We start from the raw sequence: 10605 nt of genomic DNA, 5'->3' as shown, positions 1-10605 counted from the left end.
ATCACACTAGCAGAGCACACGACCTTTATGTCTCAAGTTCTGTGGGTTGGGCACTGTATTCTGTACCGTCACAAGACACCTGAATAGCCTACACATCCCTACTCTTCTACATAGCCAGAGGAAATTAAACCTTGCTTTAGAAACACTTGGAAGACTGTCAAAACTTTCTTTCCTCAAACAAGTATCTGTACCTGACTAGCATCTGGTATTGAGCCCTCACAGCCTCATACAGATGGGGATCCTGGACTGAGTAACATGCTGTTTATGTGACATGACTCATAGTGATGTTAATCTCTGAGTAAATCCACTCCACGGATTGACAGAAGGGAGTGCAGTGGTGATCTCATGGGGCAAGGCCTGTCTCTGCAGATAGAAGGAACTGAAGAGCTCATGTGAGCATGAGTCTGTAGACAGCCCTCCAGTTCTCTTCCAAATGCTTGACGATTAAGCAAGAGTAGTCTTTTAGCTACTTAACATGTCTAAGAATACATATGGATATGCTGATGTTTGCTCTGCCTCTCTTCCATTCCCACCTGTGAATCCAGACTATCCGGATGCCCTCCACTGTTCAGAGCAGCTCTTCAGCTCTGTCTTATGTTGATCCCTCACTGATGTGTCTTAACTATGTCCCTCAACTAGAAACTGTACTGTCCAAATATAAGGAATTCTAAGAAACAGCAATGCAGCTGGTGCTAAGCCATCCATCTCCTTACTTAGAGCAAAGCCTGACTTCAGCTTCTAGAAAGATGGAGTAGGTGTTTCTTTATCTGACCGAAGAACAATGCAATCCCTGAGCAATGTATGGAAGACAGATATCTGAAGATTCCAAAGGGGAAAACCGATGAGTTTCAAAGGCAACAATGATGATGATGGTGGTGGTGACGATGATGATGGGGACAATGATAATGGTAATGATAATGATGATGTAATGATGAAAACGATGATGATGACAATAGTTATGATGGTGGTGAGGTGACAAGTATGATGATGATGGTTTTAGAGACCATGGTGGTGATGATGATGACGGTGACAATGATGATGATGATAATGATGATGACACAATGATGATTACAATGATGATAATGATGACTACGATGATGATGTCCATAGTTATGATGATGGTGACAAGGATGATGGTGGTGTTAGAAACAATGGTGATGATGATGGTGACAATGATAATGATGAAGACAATTACAATGATAACTATTTAGACTCGTGCTCCAAGCTTAGCAATATGACTAGGCTACCCAAATGCTAATAAAAGAATATTATAGACAATGCTCTACATGTTAGTTTAAAAATTGAGACAAAATGGATACTTGCTTGAGAAACAAACTCATCAAATGTTAAATATGAAATATTTATGTACATAGATATTATGTTAAGGTAATTGAATTAGTAATATTAAAATTCTCTGGAAAGACAATTTCCAAAATCAGGTGGTCTTGCTTGAGCATTATATGAAGCAATAGAGAATAACATTAACTCTGTCCAATCTCATCTAGAAGATGAGAGAAGGAGACATCATTCCACTACATTTAATGAAATCACTACTACAATCCTACTGTGGCAGTTTGAATAACAATGGCCCCTGTAGGCTCATATCATAGACTTGAATGCTTGGTCACGAGGGAGTGACATTATTAGGTGGTGTGACCTTGTTGGAGTTGGTGTGGCTTTGTTGGGGGAAATGTGTCACTGGAGATGGGCTTTGAGGTTTCAGAAGATCAAGCCACCTTGCCCGGTGGCTCTTTCTTACGGCTGTCTATGAATCTGGATGTAAGTCTCAGCTCCTTCTCTAGCATGGTCTGCCAATGTATCACCATGCTTCCTGCCATGAAGAGAATGAACTCAACCTCTGAACCTGTAAGTCAACCCCAATTAAATGTTTTATATGAGTTGCCGTGGTCACTGTGTCTCTTCACAGCAATAGAAACCCTTACTAAGATACTTTCGCCTACAGATCAACATTCCCACCATCGTAGATACACAATTCTTAATGTGATGCTAGCAAAAAGAATACAGAAATATGCTTAAATAATGGTCTACCATGACGAACTAGTGTTTAATCTAAGGATTTAATCAACCAATCTACTATACTAACAAGCAAAAGAATAAAAGTTACATGAGCATATCAGCTAATACAGAAAAAAAATCATTTGATAAAACTTTATATTCGTGTTCAAACTCTCAGGAAAAAAATTAAAGACCTTACTTGACAAATGTATCAACCACAATCCAACATTATTTCACATACACCTATACTGTGTTTATTGTTCAATATAATTATTTACATAATATTTACAGTGAAAAATGGATGCTTTTCTTCCACGATTGGGAACAAAATAGAGACTTGTTTCTTCCTTTCAGGAGGCACTTTTTTTCTTTTCTTTCTTCTTCTTCTTCTTTTTTTTTTTTTTTTTTTTTTTTTTTGAGGCAGGGTCTCACTCGGGAGCCCTAGGCTGTCCTAGAATTCACTATATAGCCCAGGCTAGCTTGGAACTGGTGACAACTCTCATGCCTCAGACTCCCGAGTGCTGGGATTACAGCGATGAGCTCCATTCTTGCCTCTGGCTACTCTTTTTTCAGTAAATATATTGCTGTAACTTTTAGCAGTGTGACCAGGGAGAGTAACGAAAAAGCAGCTATAGATCAGAAATGAACAAACTGTCTTTATTTTAGATGGCATGATTATTATCTACAGAACTAAATCCCAAATATCTACAAAAATGCATCCTCAACTAATCAGTGAGGTTATGAGAGAAACGCATGGAAATCAGTTTTGCTTCAACACAATAACAGACAAGTGGGAAGCAACCCCTTCCTAAATGTAAAATGGTATAAACACCACTCTTCCTTGCTCAAAGGAACGCCAAACACTTAGCCATGAGATCAACAGAGCATGGGCCAAACTCACATGGTGAACACTACGAGATGTTGAGAAAAAAAATCAGAGTCTAAGTGAGTGGGGAGATGTCCCATGTCCACTGATTGGAACAGTGTGTAAAAAGCTACTTGTGGGGGCAGATACTGGAAGTGAAAAACAAAGGATACACTATGCAAATTTTCTCTGAAGCCAGTAAAAAACGTCACGAGGCGTCATGGTTTGCACACCTGACATATGATCGGGACAAGCCCGTGAGGAGATTGTCTCCTGATAAGTACTCGGTGCCCAGTCCTAAGTGGGATATCTGTATCACCCCCTTCAAAGCTCAGGGAACATCATGGAAGAAGGAAAAATGTAATAACCAGAGAAAGTGGTGGTGGCACGGTAGTGGCTTGGTGATGGCTTCATGGTGGTGTGGAATGTTGACTTCTGGGAATGCCATGGCTGCTGTACCTTTAACACTCAGCAGCTGTGACTATCCGAACAAGATCTGTGTAAGATTGGCTTTGTCGACCCTCTGTCGTGGAAAGGGAGGGAGCTAGTGAGGCCTCACTCTCCATGAAGACGTAACACAGTTAATGACTGATGGTGGAGGGAGAAACACTTTCTTCATGGCGTCGCCACTGACAAGGGGCACACACTTCTGAAACAATGAAAACCAATGAGTCACAGAGAGAAAAGAAAAAATAATCCGTGGACATGGAAAGGAGGATAATTAGGAAGAATAAACTGACAGTGGGTGGGGGGGAGGGTGATGAGAACACAGTATGTTTATGTATGACAATGCCATAATGGGGCCAGAGAGATGGCTCAGCAGTTAGCAGCACTTGCGGGGCCCTGGTTCAGTTCCCAGAATCCACGTGGTAGATAACCAACTGTAACTGCATCCAACACCCCTTCCACCCTCCACAGGCACTGAACATGCGTGTGGCACACAGACATACATCCAGGCAAAAACACTTACAGGCATACAATTGAAAGAAAGAAATCATTTTAGAAATGCCATACCAAAACCCTTGTATATAATTACTATATACAATTATATATGTATATATATACATATATATGTGTGTGTGTATATATATACACATATATGTGTATATATATGTATATTTACTATAGGTGGAGAAAATCTTTTTTAAAAAAAATAAAATGTATTAATAAATCTAACCCATGCTGTAATATAGCCTCTTCTATTTTAACTGTGTTTTGTGCACTTATGCTTGTACCTTCAGTGAGACAAAATTGTCTAACATAAAAAAAGGAACAAAAACTGTTAATAACTCATACGACTACTACAGATACCGCTTTGAAAAGTGAAAAACAGAGAGATTGTTTGTCTGATGCCTGCAATTCAAACCATCATAGAAGCAATAACTGACCCATTTGTGGGAAGTCAGAGACATCAGTACTGTGGTTAGCACAGGCTGGAGCCAGCAGGAGCCAGGGTTAATCTCCGCCACTTGGTGACTGTGGCCTTAAGCAGGAAGCTCCGTCTTCACCAATGCCGTATGCACAGTCTGTAGACTAGGGCCAATTATGCCTATCTCCGTGGATTTCTGTAAGATTACATACGATTAAGGACAGTAATGGACATGAAACATCAAGTTTAGGGCTTTTGGCCTAGAGTCAATATAAATACCTGCTTTGAAATGTGGCTGAAGGATACAAGTTGACTCTCTTGTGAGAGACTTAAATGGAACCTGCAGGCCATCTGAAGAAGAGTTCACAAATGGGCCGAGGCATCAATCAACTACTTCCAAAACCTCCTGCCAGTCTCTAGAGCCCTGCAAGGAACAAGCTGTACTCAGTTGGAGAAGCTTCGGCGTGTTTGCTACACAATGACTTTGATGTCTTTACACACTGTGCCTCAGTGATCGCTCACTAATGGAGCCAGCGTCTCTGCCTTTGTTGGGGCCAAAGGGAATCACACATAATTACAAGATGACACTCAGGATTTGTCAGAGAAAGAAAAAGAAAATTCTCAATTCAATAGATGGACTTAGTAGATATAAGTTTTGGCAGGTGCCTTTCTGACATATCTCATAGAAAGTGGCTCAAATATGTGTTTTTTGAAGACATTTGTCTTTTAAGTAAAAGAGAATTTTAAGATTAAGATGAATAATTACCACTCTTAACTGAAGTGCCTCATATACTGTGTAAAAAAACCTCCAAAGTTCAGGGGAAATGGTCTGCAGTCAACAGAACTAACAAGGAATTATACCTGTAATATTCAATGCAATAAGAAGTCAAAAGGCTCAATGCAAGTTAAAATTCTTTTTCTCTAGGTGGGTAAACAACAAGTGGGCAAGTTCTCCATCATAGTTAGCTTCATATGTCAACTTGACACAAACCTAGAACCTAGTGGGAAGAAGAAATGCCAACTGAAGAATGGTTCCATTGGACTAGCTGAGCAGTGTGTCTGTGAGGCATTTTCTTTATTGCTAATTGATGTAGGATGGCACAGTCAACTGTGGGCAGTGCAAATCCTAGGCAGATGGCTCTACCCTGTATGAGAAAGCTAACTAAACGTGAGTCTGGAAGAAAGCTGCCAGTAAATTGCATTCTTTCCGAGTCTCTGTTTCAGTTCTTGCCCCCCAGCTTCTTGCCTTTATCTCCTGCCCTGCCTTCCCTTCACGATGGACCAGTTACCAGGAAGTGTAAATGGACAGAAAGTCTTTCTTTCCCAAATTGCCTTTAGTCATGGTATTTATCATAGCAACAGCAATGGAAGAGCTAAGCAAACAGAGATCTCTCAGATCTGAGGAGAAGTAAAGTCACAGAGCAAATTCTGTCCCCAAACAGAGGGGCAACCAATGAGTCCACGAATCACATCCCTCACACACAATACTTTGTAGGAATCAGAGCCAGGAGAAAGACTGGAGCTGAAGCCAGAGGCTGCCAGCCAGAAGAGGAGTACCACTTTCAGTGAGCTTCACCGCTGGGCCATGCGTCTGTTTCTCACTGTAACATAAAAAACAAAACAAAACAAATAAACAAAAAAACGCTTCTATTATTGTTAGAGGAAGGAAAAAAATCACCATCTTGAAATGTATCCAGGGATTCACTTCTTGATGAGGCCTCCCTTCTGGACAATTTAATCAGAGCCTAACTAACCTGGGGCAAAGAAAATACTCCACTGCAGTCTCTCCTAGATACCCTGTCCTACCTAGGAGGAAGAGAGGGCTGAGGCTCTCTGATGAAGCTCAAAGTCTAGGGCCTGGACTTATCAAAAGACCAAGACCCAATTGTGTGACCTCAGAGTAACCCTCCCACCCATCACCACCATCTAAGACCAACTTAAAGCATGCGCTTTCTTCTACCCCCACCCCTCACATTGACTGGATGTCAAAGAAGCACAAGGCATACGAACAGATAACAGTTTAAGGAGACAGAGCAATGGCCCAAGCAGTATCAGATGTGTCTGGCAGGGAATTTCAAATAACTTAATTGATATGCCGAGGGCTCTCAGCAGCTAGACCAGACAGCATGCAAGGAGAGATGGAGAATGTAAGCAGAGACAGAAATTCTAGAATGGGGCTGGTGATGTGGCTCCTCAGGGGAAGGCACTTAGCACCAAGTCTAACAATCTGAGTTTGGTCCCACAGAGAAATGAGCTATCTTCTGACCTCCTCCATGACAGCCATGGCAACCCTGCTCCATGAAGAAATCTAAGAAAAAACCAAAACCATCACCACAGGATGTCATGGTGAGCGTACTGGAGTTTAGAGATGGCTGAGAAAAGAAATCCAGTTGGGGATAACTTGACATCTCAGAAGCAAACCAGAAGAGACACAAAAGAGCAAACTCCAGAATGTTGGGGGGGGGGAGGTCCCTGCAATTGTTAGGACCAGCAGGACAATAACCTGCGCATGAGGCAAGAAGGAAATCTGGTTCAACTTGGCTCAGTAGCCAGTGTGGGTTCAAACTTCTAGAGCTTGACCTCAGGAAGTTTATTTTTGACATGTTTAAGCCCAGTACAACTTTGGAAACAAGTTTTCCAATTATCACAATTAACTCCTCTGCAAAGTTACACGTCTTCTCCAGAGCACGTGTGACCTCTTTCATAAGAATGGATTCTGTTGACTGAGAGACGATGATGCTCTGGAGTCTGGGATGAACATAATAGTCTATGGAATTCAGGTGCAGCCTGGCCCTGCAGAAATCAAAAAATCACCAGACTACTAACCACATCCACTCTCAGCCTTCCGGGTGGATAACAGGTATATATTGTTGAAAAGGCAGGCCTGTGCACTTAACATTTCTGGTTTTCCTGGTGCTTATCTGTGAGCATGAGGGCCTCAGGTCCTCTACATCAGAGTGTCTAAGGTCTTTGGGACAACAACCAAAAGTTTAACATCTTGTAGTAGAAAGCCAGGAAAAGAAGGAAGAGAAACAGTAACGATGAGAAGTTGTCCAACGTCAGATTCCACACCAGTGCTCTGTAAAGAGCGGAAAACTAGAGCAAATGTAAAAACCACAAAGAAAACAACACCGTCAGATTTGTGTAGATAAAGCCTGAAGGAAGGAGATACATAGGGAGAAGCAAGGGAAATCACCTACTTCCGCAGACACAAGAGACATGTAAAATATAAAATTAAAAATGTCTGATTTGTAGTCACATTTAAAAAACAAAGGGTTATACACGTAACAAAAGAGACACAAACTCTATATTGGAAAATCTACGATACCCCGATGAAGCAAAGCAATGAAGAATCAAGTTGAGTGTAGAGATGGCCCGTGTTTACGTAGGAACTGCTCAGCAATGTCAAATACCAGTTCTTCCTAATGGCAGCTTTGATGCAATTGTAGTACCTGACCAGGTTCTTTTGTCTATTTCTGAAAATGGATTAGGACATTCTATGAAAGAGCAAAGGCTGACATAAAGATGGTGCCACTGACGGAGAGAGATAAAGTCATGCATGGATGGTATGTGTCTTCAAAGAGGTGCCAGGAAGCTACCGCAATCAAGAGGATGTGCAGAAAGAAGTCACTAAAGGAGACTAGAGAGGGAAAAGTCAGTGCCACATCAATGCTGGCGAATGATCTTTGGCAAAATAAAAATAAGTTCTTAAAAAACACTAAATTATAAAATTTCTTGACAACCTAAGGAGTCAATCTAATTTTGGGTTTGGCAGTGGCGGTTTAGGTATGACATTATCTATGGCACAATTCATGACAAGATAGACTTCATTAAAATTAAACACTTAACAGTTTTAAATGACATTGCTGAGAAAATGAAGAGATAAACCAAGGCTGGATGGAAATAGTTATAAAAAAAATTTGACAGTAGAATGTTTTCCAAATATTGAAAGACCATTGATGTTGGGCAATGGACATTCCATTTATTTTAAAACTAGAATATGTAAAGAACTTTCAAAATTAGACAATGAGTACAACCTGAATAAAGCTGGGTAGAAGCCTTTTTAAAAAGTATACGCATATAGTAAATGAACATGGAAAAATGTACAGGATGAGCCGTTATCAGGAAGAAGCAAGCTAGAACAAAAATAAGATATTTCTATATGCCTATGAAAATGGACAATTTGGAGCCTGATACCACCAAGGGTTAGGGAGGGGGTGGAGCAACTGGAGTGCTCTCATTCATTGCTGGTGAAAACTCAGACTGTCATGACTGCTGCTGAAGACCGTTGTCCATCTCGTATACAGCAAAGTGCTCGTACAGTGCATTTGACCAACCACACTCTTTATGTCCATACAGAGCCTTGCATCTGAATATTTATAATGACTTTGTTTTTAGTTGCTGGGATGTGCAAGCAGAGAAACTGTCATTTCAGAGACAAATGGGCCAATCAATTTTGGTACACAGTGATAATGGAGTATTATTCAAATTACTTACATCATGAAGAGACGTGGACAACTCCTTATGACACACTCGTAAGTGCAGGCGACAAATCTGGAATGCTTATGTGCTGCACGATTCAAACTTCATAACATAACATGTCATAGTATCCTAGAGGGGACAAAGCTGTGAGCACTGTAAAAAGATCAGTGGTTTCCAGGGGCTGTGGAGGGAAGAAAGAACAAAAGGCCACCGGAGATTCTTAGAGAAGATTCTGGAATTCTCTGTACAAAGCTGGAATGATGGATTCAGTCATTATTCACTTATACAAACCCCTTAGGTATGCAACAAGAGTGAGCTCCTATGTCAGTGATGGCCTCTAAGTGATAATGGTGTGTCAATGTACTGAGCTCCAGGAGGTGGATATTGGCAAAGGGAGAGGCACCACCTATGTTGGAGCAAAAGGCCCAGGAGACCCCTGTTTTCTCCTCTCACCTCACTGGAACCCTAAAATATTCTTTAAAAAAATAGTATATTTCTAAACAGAATAGATTTGAAAAGATAATTTACAAGAAAAGCTTCACGAGCGGCTGATGAGCCCACAAAAGGATGCTCAGAACTTGGAGAGTCAGCAGGAGCTATGAATGCAAACCACAGAAGAGGTGCCATTTCACACCCTGAGACCTCTGAGAAGCTACTACTGAAAGGAGGTGTGGAAGGGCAGAACTCAGAGGCACTGCTAGCAAGGATGAAAACTTAGAGACACTTTTGGAAAAGTTTGACAAGTCTGCATAAAGTCATTACCACACAACTCAGAAAGTCTACTTTTAGGTATTTAGCCAAAATTAAGTCTTTGTTCACATAAATATTCACAGTAGACTTACTTGTCGTAGTCCCAATTCAAAAATATGTATCAGTAGTGGATAAGTAAACAAATGGTGGCATATTTAGAGATTAGAATACTATCCCATGATAAAAAAAAAATACTGACATCTGTAACAAACTGATAAATCTCAAAGATTTCCTGTCTAAAATAAGTCACATACAGAGTATAAACAAAAAAAAATCTATTTATCTGTAAGTGCAGTTTATATTCTCAGGTGTCTGTGAAGCTGAAACAGGAAGATTGCAAGCTCGAAGCCCATCTGGGCGACAGCGTGAGGCCAAGGCCAGCCTGGGCAACTCAGCAAAACTCTGCCCTGCCGCAAAATAAAGATGACAGAAAAGCTTGGGGATATAGCTCAGTGGTATAACCGTTGCCTGGCTTATGAAATGTACTGGATTCCACAGCACAGACAGGCAGATAGATTAAATAAAGAAAAAGAAAGAAAACAGACTCATGGCTATCCAAGTACAGGAGGGCTGGGTGTCTATATGTGTGATATTGGCCTAATGAAAGTACTGGATCTATGGTAGGCTGTATGCTCTCCTGACATGCAGGGCACTTTATGGAAATATGTCTCACTAAAGTTCCCTTAAAACCTTGAGTCCTGGGATTTAAGACAGCTCAGTGGGCAAGTGTACCTGTTGCCAAGCATAAAGATCTGAGTTCAATCTCTGGGACCTACGTGAAGGAAGGAAAGAATAGACTCTCAAAAGTTGTCCTCTGACCTCTAGTTGTTCACTTGATACACGCACAGTCACACACACACACACACACACACACACACACACACAGGCATACAATACACAATGGATAAATGAAATGTAATAGTAATTTGGAAAAAAAAACAAGTCTGTACTCATTTCACAAATAAGACAACGAGCCTCTGTGAGTTCCTTTGGAAATTACCACACTATGTAGACAGTATTCTGGGAATGTTTAAAGAGAAGGTATTATGTATGAGTATTAGTCACTTTCCTGATGCTGTGATAAAACACCATGACCAAGAGAAACTTGTGTAAGAAGGAGTTA

The 10605-nt window shown here is 40.9% G+C and overlaps 1 long non-coding RNA gene across 1 annotated transcript; it reads right to left on the bottom strand.

Moving 5' to 3' along the window:
• Positions 1–2709: 2709 nt before the first annotated feature.
• Positions 2710–8857, bottom strand: LOC110296991 (uncharacterized). The gene is made up of 4 exons (XR_002378235.2): positions 8748–8857; positions 4530–4674; positions 4270–4446; positions 2710–3530 (listed from the first exon to the last, which is right to left on the bottom strand). It is a non-coding gene; the product is annotated as an uncharacterized LOC110296991 (long non-coding RNA).
• Positions 8858–10605: the final 1748 nt, after the last annotated feature.

This window comes from Mus caroli, unplaced genomic scaffold, assembly GCF_978045245.1.
Source record: "Mus caroli unplaced genomic scaffold, Mus_caroli_1 scaffold_7, whole genome shotgun sequence".
In the NCBI taxonomy this organism is placed as follows: Eukaryota; Metazoa; Chordata; class Mammalia; order Rodentia; family Muridae; genus Mus; species Mus caroli.
This window is presented reverse-complemented; position numbering and strand designations above follow the sequence as displayed.